Genomic DNA, 17019 nt, shown 5'->3' with positions numbered 1-17019 from the left:
ATTTGATCAATTCGAACATCGTTTTACAAATTCGCATGTTATTTTATAAACTCATGCATTTCATTTTGTGTAAAGCCAGCCCTGTTCATTGTTTTCAGAACACGCCTAATTGTATGATCATATTCCTCCTTTATTGAACCATGCTCTCACATTTCTTATTTCCTTTCCTTAAAGTATATTGGACATAGTTCTCTGAAATATTTCAGATACTGATGCTGCTCCAAATGGCAGTTGATTAAAACAATATTGATCAAAATAAAAATAGTTAACAGATCTAATGATACTGGATTGTTTACATGTAATTTTATGGATGGTGTATTTGTCACCAACTTTGCTGAGTTATCAGCAACAGATGACATTGGATAGACCTTCCTTTGTTCAACCTTATTAAATGATATCAAGTTTAAACAGGTTCTGTTATTCCATTTGGTTTAGGAACAGCATCCATTTCTAAGCATAATATAATATGTACTGTGATTAGTGAAACTGTCCTCCTATTTCTGCATTCTTACAATTTCTGCATTAACTTTTGCCGTTCGTGGACAGAAAAGACAAATTGGTGTTGCACCTGATTGCAATGTAATACTCTACACATTTAAAAGTTTACCCAGACCTAAAAATTATTAACGATTGTTTTCTAGATATTCTAAATAACCGTCTTCCTTAAAATCTCAGTGTCCTGGAATGATCAGTTTTAATCTCAACCTGTTCAGAATTGAAACTTCTTGATTCTGCAAGATCTAAAACAATTCTGTTATTTCTTTTCCTTTATACTTTAATCTTGCATTTAACCTGACCCTTGACTTGCAGGGCATTGTAGACCCTTATTCCTCCTGGGCATTGTGGTTTGATTGAAAACTGTTTTAAAATCAGCTGTTCCAAGCTTTTAACTTACCAAGCACTATACTAACCCCTACTTAGGTATCCAGATCAAACTGTTATGGACCACACCAAATCATCAAAACATATTCAGAAGATAGCCGAAATCCTAACTTTTTCTTATTTTAAAGTTGAGTGCCAGGCATTGTGTTCTGGGTGCAAATCGATTGGTCAAACTACCAGATTTGAAGGAAAACATATTTTGCTCATACACTATAGTCAAAATACAACCAAAGAAAGAAGAAAGTGGAATAACTTAACTACATTGGAAAACTTAACAGGTAATAGATTATTTAACTGCTTAACAGTAATTATTCCAATATAGTAACATCCCAGAAATAATACCCTTGGCAAAGGCAAATTCAGGAAAGGAGATTGCCTCATTTGCAATTCTAGTAGCAGGAATAGAACTACAGCTTTTAACTATAACAGAGAGAAGAAAAATAGCATTCACATCCAGCTTCAAGACCCCAGCAGCAACTGCAAGTGTGAAACTAAAAATCCTGACTCTGGGGGACCTTGACACCATCCATTCAGACTGCTTCTATTATTTCAACTTAAAATAAACCCAAGGTCTCACAAGCTGTTTACTTTATGGGATTCAAAATTAGACAGTTCTTCATCTTTATCTTAAAACCTCTCTTCAGAAAAAAAGGACAAAATATACCTCTTAAAGCCATTGTATCATCACAAAGCTTAGTAGAATGTTCCGCTGGGTTGAGATTTCTGACCCAGTATTTACTATCTGGGTCTTTGACATCTCGAGAATGTCTAGCTTCTGTGCTTTTGATTCATGTACTCCTTGTCTCTGACCATATTTTCAATTCTGATCCCATTTACTTTCATAACTTGTGGGTTAAGAATAGCAGTTTTTAAAAAATGACCACATTGGCTACAATTGTCGCATTCAGCTCCCCTGCTGAGCAGTCACCACACTCAAATGATTTGTTCCCACCCCATCTAAAGGATTTAGAAATGGCAGTTACTATGCTGTTGCTACTTTTGGCAACCTTTTGCTTTGGCAGATTTTCTGATTTTAGGCTGACATACTGCGTCAACTCACTATGCTTCAACCACATGAACTTGGCTTCACCTCGAACACTCCAAGTTTTTGTTTCTAGATCTCAGATTGCCTCATGAATTTTATCACTTTTGTGAATGTTAAATTCTGTTTGATGGAGAAAAATAAAATCTGACAATGCCTCATCCATCACAACAACTGTACAGAGTCATATTAATTCATCTCTTAACTGTCATAAACACAATTTCCTGCTAACTCATAGAGGTTGTTGATGGAGGAATCAATGGTATCTCCTTATCTCTATTTCTATTCACTAAATGCTGAATAATTACTTTTTTTAATCACACATTGAAATTAGCATCAAGAATTTGGTCATAAAATGTTGAAGTCGTATTCATGTCTTGTTTGGTCTACACATCATCAATGATGGTTCCGATTACATAGAACAAAGTACTCACCCAATCGTGCTGGTGCTTTCTTGAACAACTCTTGAATCTGTGCAGTAGCTAGCAAAGCATCTTTTCCAGTTGTTCCATGTGTGTCCACATCGGGGCTTCTATTTTGTAGTTCTGGATGTGTCATGGGTGATAGATTTATAAACATTGTTGGCAGGGCTCAAAAATTGCAGAAACAAGGAAAGATTCTATAGGTTAGGGCTTCTTTGGACATAACAGGCTGAAGAGTAGCTTAATCGAGGTGTACAAAATAATGGGAAATAGGTTAGAGTCTGTAGGAGAGATGTGTTTTCCCTAGTCAGTTGGCAGTGGGCACAGATTTAAGATGACTGATAGAAGACTTAGAGGCGATGTGAGGAAAATCCGTTCTTCACATAGGGTGTGGGTGTGGTGGTGTGGGTTTGGAACCAACTGCCTGGTATGGTGCTTGAGGGGGGAAAACCTTCACACATATAGAAGAAACCTGGATCTGTACCTAACCTGCAAGGCTACAGACCAGGTACTAGGTAACGGCATTAAAATGGGTGGCCAGTTCTTTCTGTGCAGTAACTTTTCTATAGTTATAGAGTCATAGGGATGTACAGCACAGAAACAGACCCTGTGGTCCAACTCGTCCATGCCAACCAAATATGCTAATCTAATCTAATCCCATTTGCCAGCACTTGGCCCATTTCCCTTGAAACCATTCCTATTCACATAGCCATCCAGATGCTTTTTAAATACTGTAATTGTACCAGCCTCCACCACTTCCTCTTGCAGCTCATTCCATACATGCACCAACCTCTGTGTGAAAAGGTTGCCCCTTAGGTCCCTTTTAAATTTTTACCTATTTACCCTATCCATGCCCCTCATGACTTTAAAAACCTCTATAAGGTCATCTTTCAGCCTCTGACGCTCCAGGGAAAACAGTCCCAGCCTATTCAGCCTCTCTCCATAGCTCAAATTCTCCAACCTTAGAAAAATCCTTGTAGATCTTTTCTGAATCCTTTCAAGTTTCACAACATCCAATAGGAAGGAGACTAGAACTGCACATAATATTCCAAACGTGGCCTAACCAATGCCGTGAACAGCCACAACATGACCTCTTAACTCATATACTCAATGCTCTGTCCAATGAAGGAAAGGAAACCAAATGCTTTCATCACTATCCTGTCTACCTGTGGTAGTTCTATTTGTATTGCTTCCATTCTCAGGATCAAGGCCTAGTCGAAACTCTGCTGCTCTGTTGCTTAGCTGGGACTCAAATTGCTCCCACATCACATCAACATCAGCTGCTTGCTGGTGATTCTGAAACTCTTTTGGCTTTATTTCCCTCTGATCGACAATCAAAATATTTCTGTGATTTCCACCTTTGTTGCTTTTTTTTTAGTTCTAGTTGATTTTATATTCTTCTCCATAAAACAATAATTCTTTGTGTAGCTACTTTGCTGCCACTTCATTTACTGTTCAATATGGTATTTTGGTGTCTCTTAAATGACTCTGAAGTAGCCTGGGTACATTTTAACAATATCTATTAGTAACAGACTAACACCACACACAGTCTTAAATCTATACAATTTCAGAGCGTCTCCTCCATGAAATCTCTCCAGTTCTTTCTGTTTATGTTACAGCACTGTTACATCATGATCCTTGAGGCTCATGTTGTTAAACTCACTGATGAGTGGGATGAAGTGCATGAAGGATAGAGGCCAACTCCTCACCAAAGGACCTGCCATTGAAGACGGTGTTCCAAGGAGATGACTGAGAACAGCATTTCAGGAAGTTGCATAGTATTCCAGAATTGGAAAGTGACAAGTTAAAACATTACATTCTAATAGACCCTGCAATTCTAGTTGGTATGAAGTGGACTTGAATTGTTTTATTTCTCAGCTATCTGTAACTTCCTTGAATAACTTTGATGCAAAATTTGACCCTTGATTTGATATTTCTGTGTATTGTCAGTATCTAATAAAAGATTTGATTAACTCTTCTATAATCCTTTTAGCCATGACACTGCATAATGGAATTGCCTCCAGAATCCAGTAGCCACACACATTATGGCCAACAAATATTGATTCCCACTTTTTGTTTTAGGTAGGGGTCTTAAACAATTAAGACTCTCATAAAAGGTTCCTCAAATGCAGGAATGGGTACTAAGGGTGCTGGTTTTATCACTGTCTGAGGTTTTCAAATTCCCAGGAAAATATGACAGGTTCAGCAAAAGTCAACCACATCCTTATGCAGTCCAGTCCAATAAAAATGTTTATGTAATTTGGCTTGAGTTTTCCTTGCTCCCTAGTAACCTCGTACTCATAATTCATGTGCTACCTACAACATCTCCTTCCTATAATCCACTGGCATACAAATTGATGAACTTCTACCCATTTTTCATCTGCCAGATTATGTGACGGTCTCTGTTTCCTCATTAAGACTTCCTTTTTAAGAATGTGACCTTCTGGGATACAGTCAGACTCTGTGTATGCTTTTCGATACAACAGCTTGAGATTTTTCTCTTTCTGTTGTAATTCAGCTAATTTATCTGAACTAAAAATATCCACATTGTCCTCCACATGTTCTTGCTTTTTTTCTCAACTATTTGATCAAACATAGTCTCTGAGAATTGATCTTCTACCTCCTTATCTTTATTCCTTAATTTCTCTTCCTGTTTCAACCTGTGGTGTCGTGGCCTTGGTATCACACAGTCAGGAAAAATCCCAGGATATACTTCCTGTAATAGTGTAGCTGCCTGATTTTCCACTGGCCTTTCAACCACAGTAGGCATCACTCCCACCTGTAAACCAGCTATATCATTACTAAGGATAAACTGTATTTCTAGAACCAAGGATTTTTCAGGCTGCTTCTATTATTCAAACTTTGAATAAACCCCAGGGCCACACAAGCTGTTATTGCTTTGAGCAGACCACTTGACTCCTTTGTCTCAACCTTTCTTCATAAAAGTCCAGGCCAATATATATCTTTTAAAGCCATAATATCACTGCATGAAGGATGAGTGGGCTTTTTTGGGCTTGTAGGCTGTACCCAGTACAGTGCATAGGGATCAGCACTGAAGGCTCACTTCTTTACAATCCATATCAAAATGTTGGAACTTTCATATTAGTAATGACAACACGTTGGTATGTGGTAAGGTTTAAATTCCTGTAGGGATCATTACCTTCCCCCACCTATACCCTGTCCTAGCTGCAAGCTTATATTTCTGCTCATAGTATTACTTTGACCAATTTGATATAACTCAAGGTAAGAGAGAAAACCGTCTTCAAAGGACACTATAATGTCAACATTGGGAAACTCCAACTGCTTAATTGATTTTTGACTTGCAAAGATTATGGTCACCAAGGAGTAAATCTATACCAGTAACAAAACCTTTCTAATAATGACGCAAACACTTGTACCAGGTTAAATTCACTTTGCTCCAAAATTATTTATGGAGTTTGTACTTAAATAGACCTGGTGGAAATCTGAAGTATGTAAGATTGTTTACCTCTAATATAAATGATTTCAAAAGGAAAGACTGAGAAAGAATGTGAAATCTGTCATGCAATTAAGAGAAGAGAGCACTTTGTTCAAACTTTAATAAAGCACCTTATTTATTCTGCAGAGCAATGTTTAAATAAAACATGAATTTTATCTCAAATGTACTCCATCCAAATATTATGTCTCCAACTGCTAATTCGAATATATTGCAGTTGAATCAAAGTTTGCAGTCCCTGAAGGAGGTGCCAGGGAGTGCAAATATCGTAGCTAAATAATACTTACAGGATGACTTCTAGTTTCCTTGAAAAACACATTATTAATTGAATGGATGCCTAAATTGTCAATTATAAATGTACTTAATTATCAAGTTCCAAGCTTGTATTCTTCTGAAAGATAGTTTTCTGAATTTGGGCAGTCCAATTTTCCATCAAAAATCTTTTGGCAGTAAAAAACGAAAGAGAAACATTTTGACCCATTCAGGTAAATGCCACTTCTGTTTCGTGGAGTGAGATTCATCTCATAAGGGTGAGATGAGCAGCTTTTCACTCTGCCAGTTAAAAAAAATGATATTCAAAAATTCGAAGCAGAAACAACATTGATCGTGATGACCGTGCACTCACAAACTTGTTCATACTTTGCCACCCTGGTGACATTTAATGACTATTTTAAGCAGGTAAATTATCATGAAGTCAAGTACCGCAGAAGTGACTATCAGCCTGATCAAATATCTTTGTTTACTTTTTAATTAGCTGAGTTGGTTTTAAGTTATGTCATTTCAGGGTATTCAGTGGTTCTCTAAGTTTCTACAGTACAGATGATCCCATTATTAACAAAGACAAAACCATATTCAGAACACTTATCTCCAGCTGGGATGCTGGTTGGGGACAGAAATTCAAGAGTCTCTCCTTAATCTATTGGTTCTCAATGGGATGAATGTTAAGAACAAAATTGTGGAGTGAAATAAAGTGCAATAATTGCCTTTCTTTTCTCATAGAAAGGAATAAGAAATTATGCTTTGCATTTTGGTAAAATTTACATTTTCATCTGATTGGAAGGTTCTGCAGTATGCTTTGATTAAGTGCCTCTCATAAATTATGATACCCGAAGTTAAAATTATAAATTATGTTTAATAGTTTTACACTTGCATTGTAATAGAAATAAAAGTATTATGAAGCATAATTACTTTATTACTGTTGTAATTATAATTATGGTGATAATTATGTACTTATGCACCATAACTGACTGTTGCTCATTGCTGAATTAAATATGCCCTCTGAGCTTGCAGTAATAATGCAAGGTTAACTTGTCTCATAATAACATTAACTCCACTGAAAAGATGAGCATCACTTTTTCAAATCTTCAACTAAATTTTCACAGCTTCAGTTATTTACACTGTATAAACAATTCTGAACATCCTTTCCACATTATTCTTCCCCAATGTAAATAAAAGGAAGTAATTCTATAATGGTCATTTATTAGAATTAACATTTAAATGAGAATCTTCAACATGGATTAGGAAAAGCCAGTTTATAAAGGACACTTTCATTGATTCTTTATGGATGCACTTATGTTACCAGCATAGTATTAACATGAAGTGATCTTGCTTCACATTATAGTTATAGTCTACGTTGATTATAGATTACGTTGGGAAACAGAATGCAACATGATACTGGTGCAAAGTAAAATGAGACCTTCTCATAGTGAAAACATGATTTAGCAGGGCTGGTTCCAGATAATATACTAATGATTCCTTGGCATGCTGTTCCAATGGTCGAAACTGCTCACCTGTTGTGGAATTTAATGGGGGCCTCAGAATGAACTGAGAGAGCAGGCAGCCCCATATAAATCCCACTGCTCTAGGGAGGCACAGCACATATGCACTTGATGAGATGTGGGCAAAGATCAGCCAGAGTATCTATTTCAGGCTCAAAGGCATGAATATGAGTTGTATTCAGTTGGGAAAATGCTCTGTGGCTGTGCTGGCTGTGACAATTTACAGGAGAAGCATTATCTGCAATATGCTTAGCTTTATGATGTTGTTGTGCAATAGGTTGATTCAGAGGTAAGCCCACCAATGAGTTATTTAAACAAGCAATTTGTTGACCGTTATCCTACTTATACTGATCTTATGTTGATTATATGGACACGCATTTAAAGCACTCTCACAAGCTAATCTAAGGGTTGAATTACATTACTGATTAGTCAGGAGACAATGGACAAAGTCCCAGTTGTCATGTTTTAGAATTTCACCTCATTTGCAAGCTTCAAATAAACCATCTTACTTGGTTATAGAGTGAACATTATAGAGGCCCTAACATGGCTGCCTCTTTCATAGTAAGGATAGAAAATTAACCTTTAGCTCTGATCACACAGGGAAACTAAATCTATGTATAGCATCATACTAAAGAACTGCTGGAAATGTTCTGCATTCCAGCCCATACAAAAGGTTTGACAAGATTGCTTAAAATTCAATGTGCTTTAGTTGGCTTGTAATTGGTCTGTGCTTTCCACACACAGCATAAATGGATTTGAGGTTAACATTGCTGGAGGAATTAATGTGAGGGGGCAGCTGCTGAGAAACAGGCAAGCCAGTCATAGGCACTGAACTGGCAGCAAGTCCTTAGGTCAGAGTAGATTTTCATTGAAGGTTGTGAAATAACAATTGTCCGTAATCCTCTCTTGGTTTCTGGGCAGACATCACGGAGACATCAGGACCACTGCACACGATTGAGTTGACTGTGTCTACAACCTGGCCATATGTGTTGGCACTATCATATGCCTCAATCATCAAAATGTCTAATTAAGAAGATCTATACAATATCTCTAAAAGGTTCTGCAGGTCAGCAGTATTATTCCAGTTATTTTATTCATGAGCTTCTATCCGCAATTTATCAGCATTAACTGCAATAAGACTGTGAGCTCTCACTTCACCATCAACATCAAAACCCTATATCCTGCATAAAACTACTGATCCTCTGCAGGAATTGGGATCACAATACGTTGCCTATTAAAACAAACTGATTGATTTAGCAGTTGATAATTTAAGCCAACAACTTGTGCTGTAGTCATATTTGGACCCAATCTCAACTGGGGTTTTAACTTCAATTTTAAATCTTAAAGTTACACTTGAAATAAAACACAAAGTCAAACTCCAAAAATGTGGCCAGCAGCCTGTTATCTCCAGAATTCTGATAGAGAGTCTGAAGAGAATTTGCAGTAAAATTCTCCTTTGAGACTAACAAATCTAAGACAAACAGTTCCGATTTTGTGTGAAAATATAGGGAGTGTTACAAGTGGTTTAAACTGCCAGGTCAACTGGTTGGATGCCATCTAAAGAGATTTATGGCATTTAGCTTTTGTTTAGAGCCAATTTAGATCAGGAGTATTTTCCTGATAAATTCTATCCACTAAGATCAAGCTAGTCAATCCACAAATGCTCAGACTTCAGTCTGTAAGGTTGACAAAACGGCGCCATAGGAGAACAAATTGCCCGAAAATGTTACGTTTCTCTAAACAACCTGCTTAATTTTAATAAGCCTTAGCAATGCTACAAATGTGGCAAAAAATTTAACGATTTGGGATTTATCTCTCCAAAATATGTATTTACCCATCAAAGTATATAGGTAGTATGGTTGATTTCAGTTATAAGAAAAATCTTAAATGAGATGATAATTAGAACGTAGCGTACCATAATTGGTCTGGCTACGCTAAAGACTATAAAAAGATGGAATTCTAAATTTAATAGAATCAAGTTATATATGATAATAACTGTACAGGAATACCTAGTAAAAATAAAACATCAAATAATATTTAATTTGAATATCCATTACGATTTTAAGTAATCTTTTAACTTAAAGTTTTGAGTAAGTAAAGAAATCTTCCCCTGGTGGAAGAAAACATCCTTTGAGAAATGCAGTATTAGGAGATGAGATTCCCTACAGTGTGGAAACAGGCCCTTCGGCCCAACCAGTCCACATAACTCTCTGAACAGCAACCCACCAAGACCCATTTCACTCTGACTAATGCATCTAACACTATGGGCAACTTAGCACGGCCAATTCACCTGACCTGCACATCTTTGGATTGTGGGAGGAAACCGGAGCACCCAGAGGAAACCCACGCAGACACAGGGAGAATGTGCAAACTCCACACAGAGAGTCGTCTGAGGCTGGAATCGGACCTGGGAACCTGGTGCTGTGAGGCAGCAGTGCTAACCACTGAGCCACCACGCAACCCATCTGAGGGTACTGAGTCTGAAATTTCAGTACAAAGGTATTATATTATTCATATCCCTCCCCCTTGTAAATGTGGGTGATAATTCTCTGGATACATTCCTTCACTTTCCTGTGATGTTGTTTCAATTATTTAGTGACGATTCCTTTAAAAAGTTATGAGCTTTATCAAGTCAATTAGATTGTAATATTTAATACTCTTTATGGACATTCTTTTCATCTGTCCCTTATTCTTTCAGTCTTAAAAGAATCCTTTGTTAAATGTTTATCTGTAAAGATGTTTCATTTCTCTGTCTTTGTATATCATCTTACCCAGCTTTTTAATGGTCCTTATGTGATAATGATCTTTGCTGTCTCTTAACTGTAATGATTGTAACTAGGTCAGTCAGGTGGACCTCAAAGAATACGAATTCCCTGATTGGAGCTTTTTTTAAATTCATTTGCAGGATGCCGTTGTTGCTGGCGAGGCCAGCTTTTAATGCCCATCCCTAAATGCCCAGAGGACAATTGAGAGTCAACCACATCATTATGGGTCTGGAGTCACACGTAGGCCACACCAGCTAAGGATGGCAGTTTCCTTCCCTAAAGGATATTAGTGAATCAGATGGGTTTTTCCCGACAATCCAGCAATGTTTTCATGGTTATTAGAACTCTTAATTTCAGATTTCTTTATTGAATTCAAATTCCACCATCTGCCATGGTGGGATTCAAACCCAGGTGCCCAGAACATCACCTGGGTCTCCAGATGAACAATTTAGCGATAATACCGCTCGGCCATTGCCTCCCCCGGTTAATTTGGTCAAACTGGGAGGTCATGACTGACAGATATAAACATGAGAGATGGCTTTGTGGAAACCGGACTAGTGTCAATACACATGTAAATAAAGGGTGACTTGGTGACAGGATAATAACTCCTCTATGGAGTTATTTCAGTGGTAATGAGAGAAAAAGATATGGTCCTGAAGAAATCTGCTTACAATGACTGACTTTGAGTTGGTGTAACCATTTCTGGCATCATGCTGTTGTTTGGGAAGCTTGACTCATTCGCTCCTGCTGTTGAAGACTGGACCCAATATATGGAGAGAAGGTGTTTTTTTTTCTGGGCAAATGATATTGGAGCAGATGAAAAGCAGCAAGTAATTCTACTGACAGCTTGTGGACCTGCAGCTTTTTCAATTGTTCAGACTCTTAATGTTTCTTGAGGTACTAAAACCTCTCAAGAGTTGATGGATTTTGTTAAGGAATATTACAACCCCAAGCCGTCTCTAATGCTGAGACGCTATCAGTTTAGTTGGCAATTTGAGAACCTAAGCAATCTGTATTGGAATTTTTAAGAGGCATGTGACATTTGTTTGATCCTGAATGAGATGCTGAGAGACCGTTTGTAATGTGAGGTCAATGATGTGACTGTGCAAAAGCGCTTACTAGCTGAAGCTCAATTTGACCTCAAATAGGCTTGATTTGGAGGTGCCGGCATTGCGTTGGGATGTACAAAGTTAAAAAATCATACAACACCAGGTCATAGTCCAACAGGTTTATTTGGAAGCACTAGCTTTCAGAGCACTGCTCCTTTGAAGGAACAGTGCTCCGAAAGCTAGTTCTTCCAAATAAACCTGTTGGACTATAACCTGGTGTTGTGTGATTTTTAACTTCAAACAGACTTGGAACAGTGCAATTGCTTAGCAACATCCAAATCAAAACCAAACAAAATAAACAGTTGGTTAAATGGTCACCCAGTTCTAATGGAGGTTGATATAGGAGTGGCTGAATCAGTGATTGCAGAACGTATCTGTTACAAAATTTGCTCTGGACTCCAACTCTTACAGTTGTGTAAGGCATTGGCTAGACTTTGAACCTATTCTGGAGAACCGTCACAGATTAAGGGTACAACTTTGGTCCTGGTCTCGTATGAGAAACAGCTGGTTCACTTACCACGATTATAGTAAAAGGTTTGGGCTCAAGCCTAATGGGGCAAAATTGGTTGAGAAAGATTCCCTTCAATTGGCTCAACATTTTAGATTAGAAGATGATTGCTTGAGACTTGGTAAGGATAGTGAATCAGATGGGTTAACCATTTAAGTCCTACCTAAATACCCGGATGCTTTTCAGGAAGGTGTAGGGACTATCAAAGGAGCCAAGGCCACCTTGCATGTTGACCAGGAAGCAATTCCACACCTCTGCAAGACCCACCCATTGCCATTTGCCTTTCATGCAGAAGTACAGGCAGAAACCAGGAGGATGGAAAACAAAGGAATTGTTACAGTTTGCGGAACAGGCAGCACCAGTTGTAAAGATTGTGAAGCCTGATGGGTCAGTTCACGTTTGTGAGGATTTCAAACAAACAATGAATGGCTTCTCGCATCTGGATAAATATCTAATCCCTCTCAAAGAGGACTTATACACATTGCTGTTAGGGGACTGTTCTTCACAAAGTTGTATATGAGCCATGCGTACCTGCAATTGAGGATTCCCAGATGTATACTGCAATTAACATCCAAAAGGATTTGTACCAATATACAAAACTGCCATTTGGAGTATCATCTGCTATTTTTCAGCAGATGATGCAGAACACTTTACATGGTCGCCATTTATCTGGATGTTGTGCTAACAACAGGGGAGATCAATAAAGAGTTCTTAGAAGGCTTGGACATAGTCCTTTAACATTTCTCCAACGTGGACGCATGCTTTAGAAATGAAAAAAAAGATGTGTTACAGACATCCCAAGTCATCTATTTGATAGATGAGACTGGGTTACAGCTGTTAGAAGATAAGGTGAAGACAATAGGTTCCCACTGGAGCTTAGGTCTTTCCTTGGATTGGTGCATTACTACAGCAAGCTCATACATAACCTGGCCTCCATCCTTTCACTCTTACATCTTCTATGTAAAAAGGGACAGCTTGGAAATGGTCTTGTATCCCAAACACAGCCTGTAGGGAAGCAAAGAAGCAGCTATCGTTGTCTAAGAAATAAGCATACTGAGATCCCAAGTGAGATCTGGTGCTGATAATGTGAATCTCATTGTACAGTATTGAGGTAATGTTGGCTTACAGCTGGGCCAAAGGAGATGATAGCATATGCTTCCCAGACTTTGGCTAATGCAGAGCGCAAATACACTCAGACTGAGAAGGAAGATTTGGTGGTCATCTTTGGTTTGAGAAAGTTCCACCAATATTTTTACAAATGCAAATTTGTAATAGTAACAGACCACAAATTGCTGCAGGGGCTCAAGAAATGCAAGGCTGTGCTGCCCATTTATCCAGGTTGAATTCAGTGGTGGATCCTTTATAAGTGCATACAATTACAAATTGCAATACTGTCCGGGAGGCCAAATAACAAAAACAGATGCCTTGAGCCACTTCTTGCCAACAGATACACCACCAGTGGTGCTGCCACTGGAAGAGTCTGTTCTGGTTTTAGTCCATCAGGACACCCATCCAGTCACCGCTGACAATAATAGACTGCGGATGCAAAAAGATCCAGTCTTCCAAAACTAAAAAAGCTGGTGGTTATGAGGGAAACAAAAGGGCCATCACAACCAGAAATGAAACCTTTCTGAACCTGGCAAGACCAGATCACCATAGAGTATGGCATTTTATTGTAGGGAGCAAGAGTGGTTGTCCTGAGCAGAGGTCACTGCCAGATACTGGCTGAACTCCACCAGGGTCATCCAAGGGTTTCCAAAATGAAAATGTTGGTGAGAAGTTGTGTCTGGTGGCCAGGATTGGATGCAGGCATAGCTGCATTGGTGCGGCAGTGTACAGAGTGCCAACAAGGACCAAATTACCAACAACTCCCCCACATTCGTGGGAATGGCCAGATCAACCCTGACCTCAGCTACGCATCAACTCAGCCGGCCCTTTCATGGGCTCAATGTTCTTGGTTATTGTAGACACCCATTCAAAATGGTTGGATGTGCAGAGAGTTCATTCATCAAACATGGGGATGATAGAAAAGCTGTGAGCATCTTTTGCAATACATGGCTCCTGGAAGCGATGGCCACAGAAAACTGGCCATCATTTATCAGCAGGGAATTCAAGTATTTTCTAAACTCAAATCATATTTGGCATATAAGAACAGATCCAAACCATCCATTGTCCAATGGTCTAGCGGAAATAGTAGTCTAAACCTTGAAGGCAGGCTTAAAGAAACAGCCTACAGATTCCCAGTTCCTTTTGATTATCAGACCACCCCCTCATGCATCGACAGGGAAAGCTCCAGCAGAACTGCTAGTGGGGAGAAGACTCTGCGCCAGGCTAAATCTGACCTGTGGGTGAAGGTGAAAAACCATCAGGAATGCCAATGCAACACACAAAACTCTTCTAAGAGAGTGAGACAATTTACTTCAGGTGACAAAGTTTGGTGCTTAAACCATAGAAATGGCTCTGCATCGGTAACAGGCATGGTTGACGTGAGGTCAGGTCCTGTGAAAGCTACAAAGTTGCAAATGGGGGAGAAGCAAAACATACCAGGACCCATACAAGAAAAAGAATAGACCTTCATCTCTGTACTTAGAGGGGGAGGGATGTGGTGATTGTACTGAGATTAGCCAGGTGGACCTCATAGCATATGAGTTCCTTGATTGGGGCTGTTAATTTGTTCCAATCAGGGAATAATCAGATTAGATTCCCTACAGTGTGGAAACAGGCCCTTCAGCCCAAACAGTCTACACCGACCCTCCGAAAAGTAACCCACCCAGACCCATTTCCCTCTGACTAATGCACCTAACACTATGAGCAATTTCGCATGGCCAATTCACCTGATCCACACATCTTTGGACTTTGGGAGGAAACCGGAGTACCCGGAGGAAACCCACGCAGACACAGGGAGAATGTGCAAACTCCACACAGACAGTTGCCCGAGACTGGAATCGAACCTAGGACCCTGGTGCTGTAAGGTAGCAGTGCTAACCACTGAGCCACTGTGCCACCCTCATGCATCTACAGGGATCCTGGCTAGCAGATATAAACAGGAGAGTCAGGGGTTTTGTTCACTCTCAGAGCTGGGTCTGTGGAAGCTGGACCAATGTCAAGCACTATGCCTGTGTAAATAAAAGGTGACGGGATCCTGGCCTCTTTGGAGTTATTTAATTGTCGACTGAATTAACATCACATTATCATGTGATGTTGCCATATTTCTTTCCAGGCCTCCTTCTCAGCAATTAATTCATTATGTGTAGATTTTAGTTGTCGGTGGTGAATACTAATCAACTGATTTGACTAACAGCATCGGTGTATGTGCCTTCCAGGAATGTTGTAATTTCAAAGGGAACCTTTTTGGCTTTTCCTTCTAACTGTAATGTTGTATTTGGCTTTAAATGTTTTTAATATCTAAGCATGTCCTACCCAGTTATACTCATTTTTCATTCAAATGTATATCTCTAACCAGATATTGTTTCAGGGAGAATGGATAAAATGTGAGGGAAGGTAGGAGGTGGAATACATACTGCTTTTGCACTGCCATTAAATTCTATCTGAAATTATATCCCTCCCTATTTCTATGATCTCTCCACATTTAAATTCCTGTAAAATATCAATGCACATCTTATTCTGGCCTCTTGAACATCTCCAATTTTAATCCCTAAATTTTGAATGGTCATGCGTTCATTAGTTTGAGCCCTAATTTCTACAATTCTTTCCTCCTCCTCTCTTTCTCATTAACTGACGTTTCTCCTTTAAGTCAGTCACTACTGCAATAAATATTCCCCAGCATTTCTCCATGTGTGGAAATGGATAGCATCCAGCTTTTCATCATTAAGGGGCTAGGGCTGAGGACATCCTCAGACCCCTTACGCCGAACAAGGGAAGTGCTGCAAAGACAATAGTGCCACACCACTGAAATGCATAGAAAAGTGCAGCAGAAAGCACTTCTACGTAAGAAAAATGATGGTATCCATAGTTGGTGCAACCTCCATATTTGATCTTACATTCAGGACATGTAAAATGTTCTGTGATGTTTTATGGGAGAAAGTGAGGAAGGGTTTATGCCCGAAATGTCGATTCTCCTGCTCCTCGGATGCTGCCTGGCCTGCTGCGCTTTTCCAGCGCCACACTTTTCAACTGTGCTGTTTTATGCTCAATATGGTAACTATATTGTCAAGAAACTGCTGCTGCCACTATTCTGTTTGTTACCTCTTGGCACACTGTTCACCTCATCAAATTGCAAACATGATGGCTGTGTTCAGGGAAAGATATCTTCCTCAGTCCATTGCTTCGATAGGAAATGTCCAAAACTCTTCTTGATAGATGCCTGTAACGATATAATGATTTAGAAGTCCTGTTAAAAAGCTTGAGTTCATGAAGGTTCACAGATTGATTATCAAATAACTCAAGAAAGAGAAAAAACACTTATGTAATGATCAATTATATTGAAAAGAAAATTTGAAATCATTTTACAAACAATTAATTACTTTGTAAACAAACACAGGGAACATTAAGAAACTCACAGCAGGTCTGGCAGCATGTGTAGTAGAATTAAAATTTCGAGTCTGGTACCAGGTTTCCAGCATCTGCAGTGTTTTGCTATAAATACTTTGGAAGACCAGCCATTGTTGTTCTGTATGAAACATAAGCAAACAGGCCACAGCTCGCAGCATTTATTTTGGATCAGGCAACAGTTTTATTGTTGTTAGGAAGTTTCTTTAGTCACATAGCATACCGGAATTGGAGTCTACAAACTGCATATACAGACACTCCACTTCATTCAAACATGAAAATCATAGCTGCTGTAAACTGCCAGGAAAAAAAAGCTTTATATGTATTTAAACATTTGTGTCTGAAATGTCCCTTTAAAAATTTCAATTATTGCAGATATAATAAAATTTCAGTATTACTGACTCAATTTGTTACATTGACAGTAATGCCTTTATATTTATGGAATACCTTTAACAAATTCAAACATCTCACGATGCTTCATCAAGGTTATAAAATTAAATTAGGTACTGAGTCCCAGAGGAGATATTTG

The 17019-nt window shown here is 38.8% G+C and overlaps 1 long non-coding RNA gene across 2 annotated transcripts in view; it reads right to left on the bottom strand.

Moving 5' to 3' along the window:
• Nucleotides 1-17019, bottom strand: part of LOC140477085 (uncharacterized) — a 54337-nt gene that overhangs the window by 30036 nt on the left and 7282 nt on the right. Inside the window, exons 2-3 of one of the 2 annotated variants that reach the window (XR_011960649.1) lie at nucleotides 16502-16611; nucleotides 16188-16305 (exon numbers count right to left, since the gene is read on the bottom strand). This is a non-coding gene — a long non-coding RNA (uncharacterized lncRNA). Of the gene's footprint in view, nucleotides 1-11695; nucleotides 16306-16501; nucleotides 16612-17019 lie in introns of those variants that run through there. The other variant, XR_011960648.1, reaches the window with a different exon arrangement.

The sequence above is a fragment of the Chiloscyllium punctatum genome, chromosome 5 (assembly GCF_047496795.1).
Source record: "Chiloscyllium punctatum isolate Juve2018m chromosome 5, sChiPun1.3, whole genome shotgun sequence".
NCBI lineage: Eukaryota > Metazoa > Chordata > Chondrichthyes > Orectolobiformes > Hemiscylliidae > Chiloscyllium > Chiloscyllium punctatum.
Note: the sequence above shows the minus strand (reverse complement) of the source record. Positions and strands in the feature narration are given on the sequence as shown.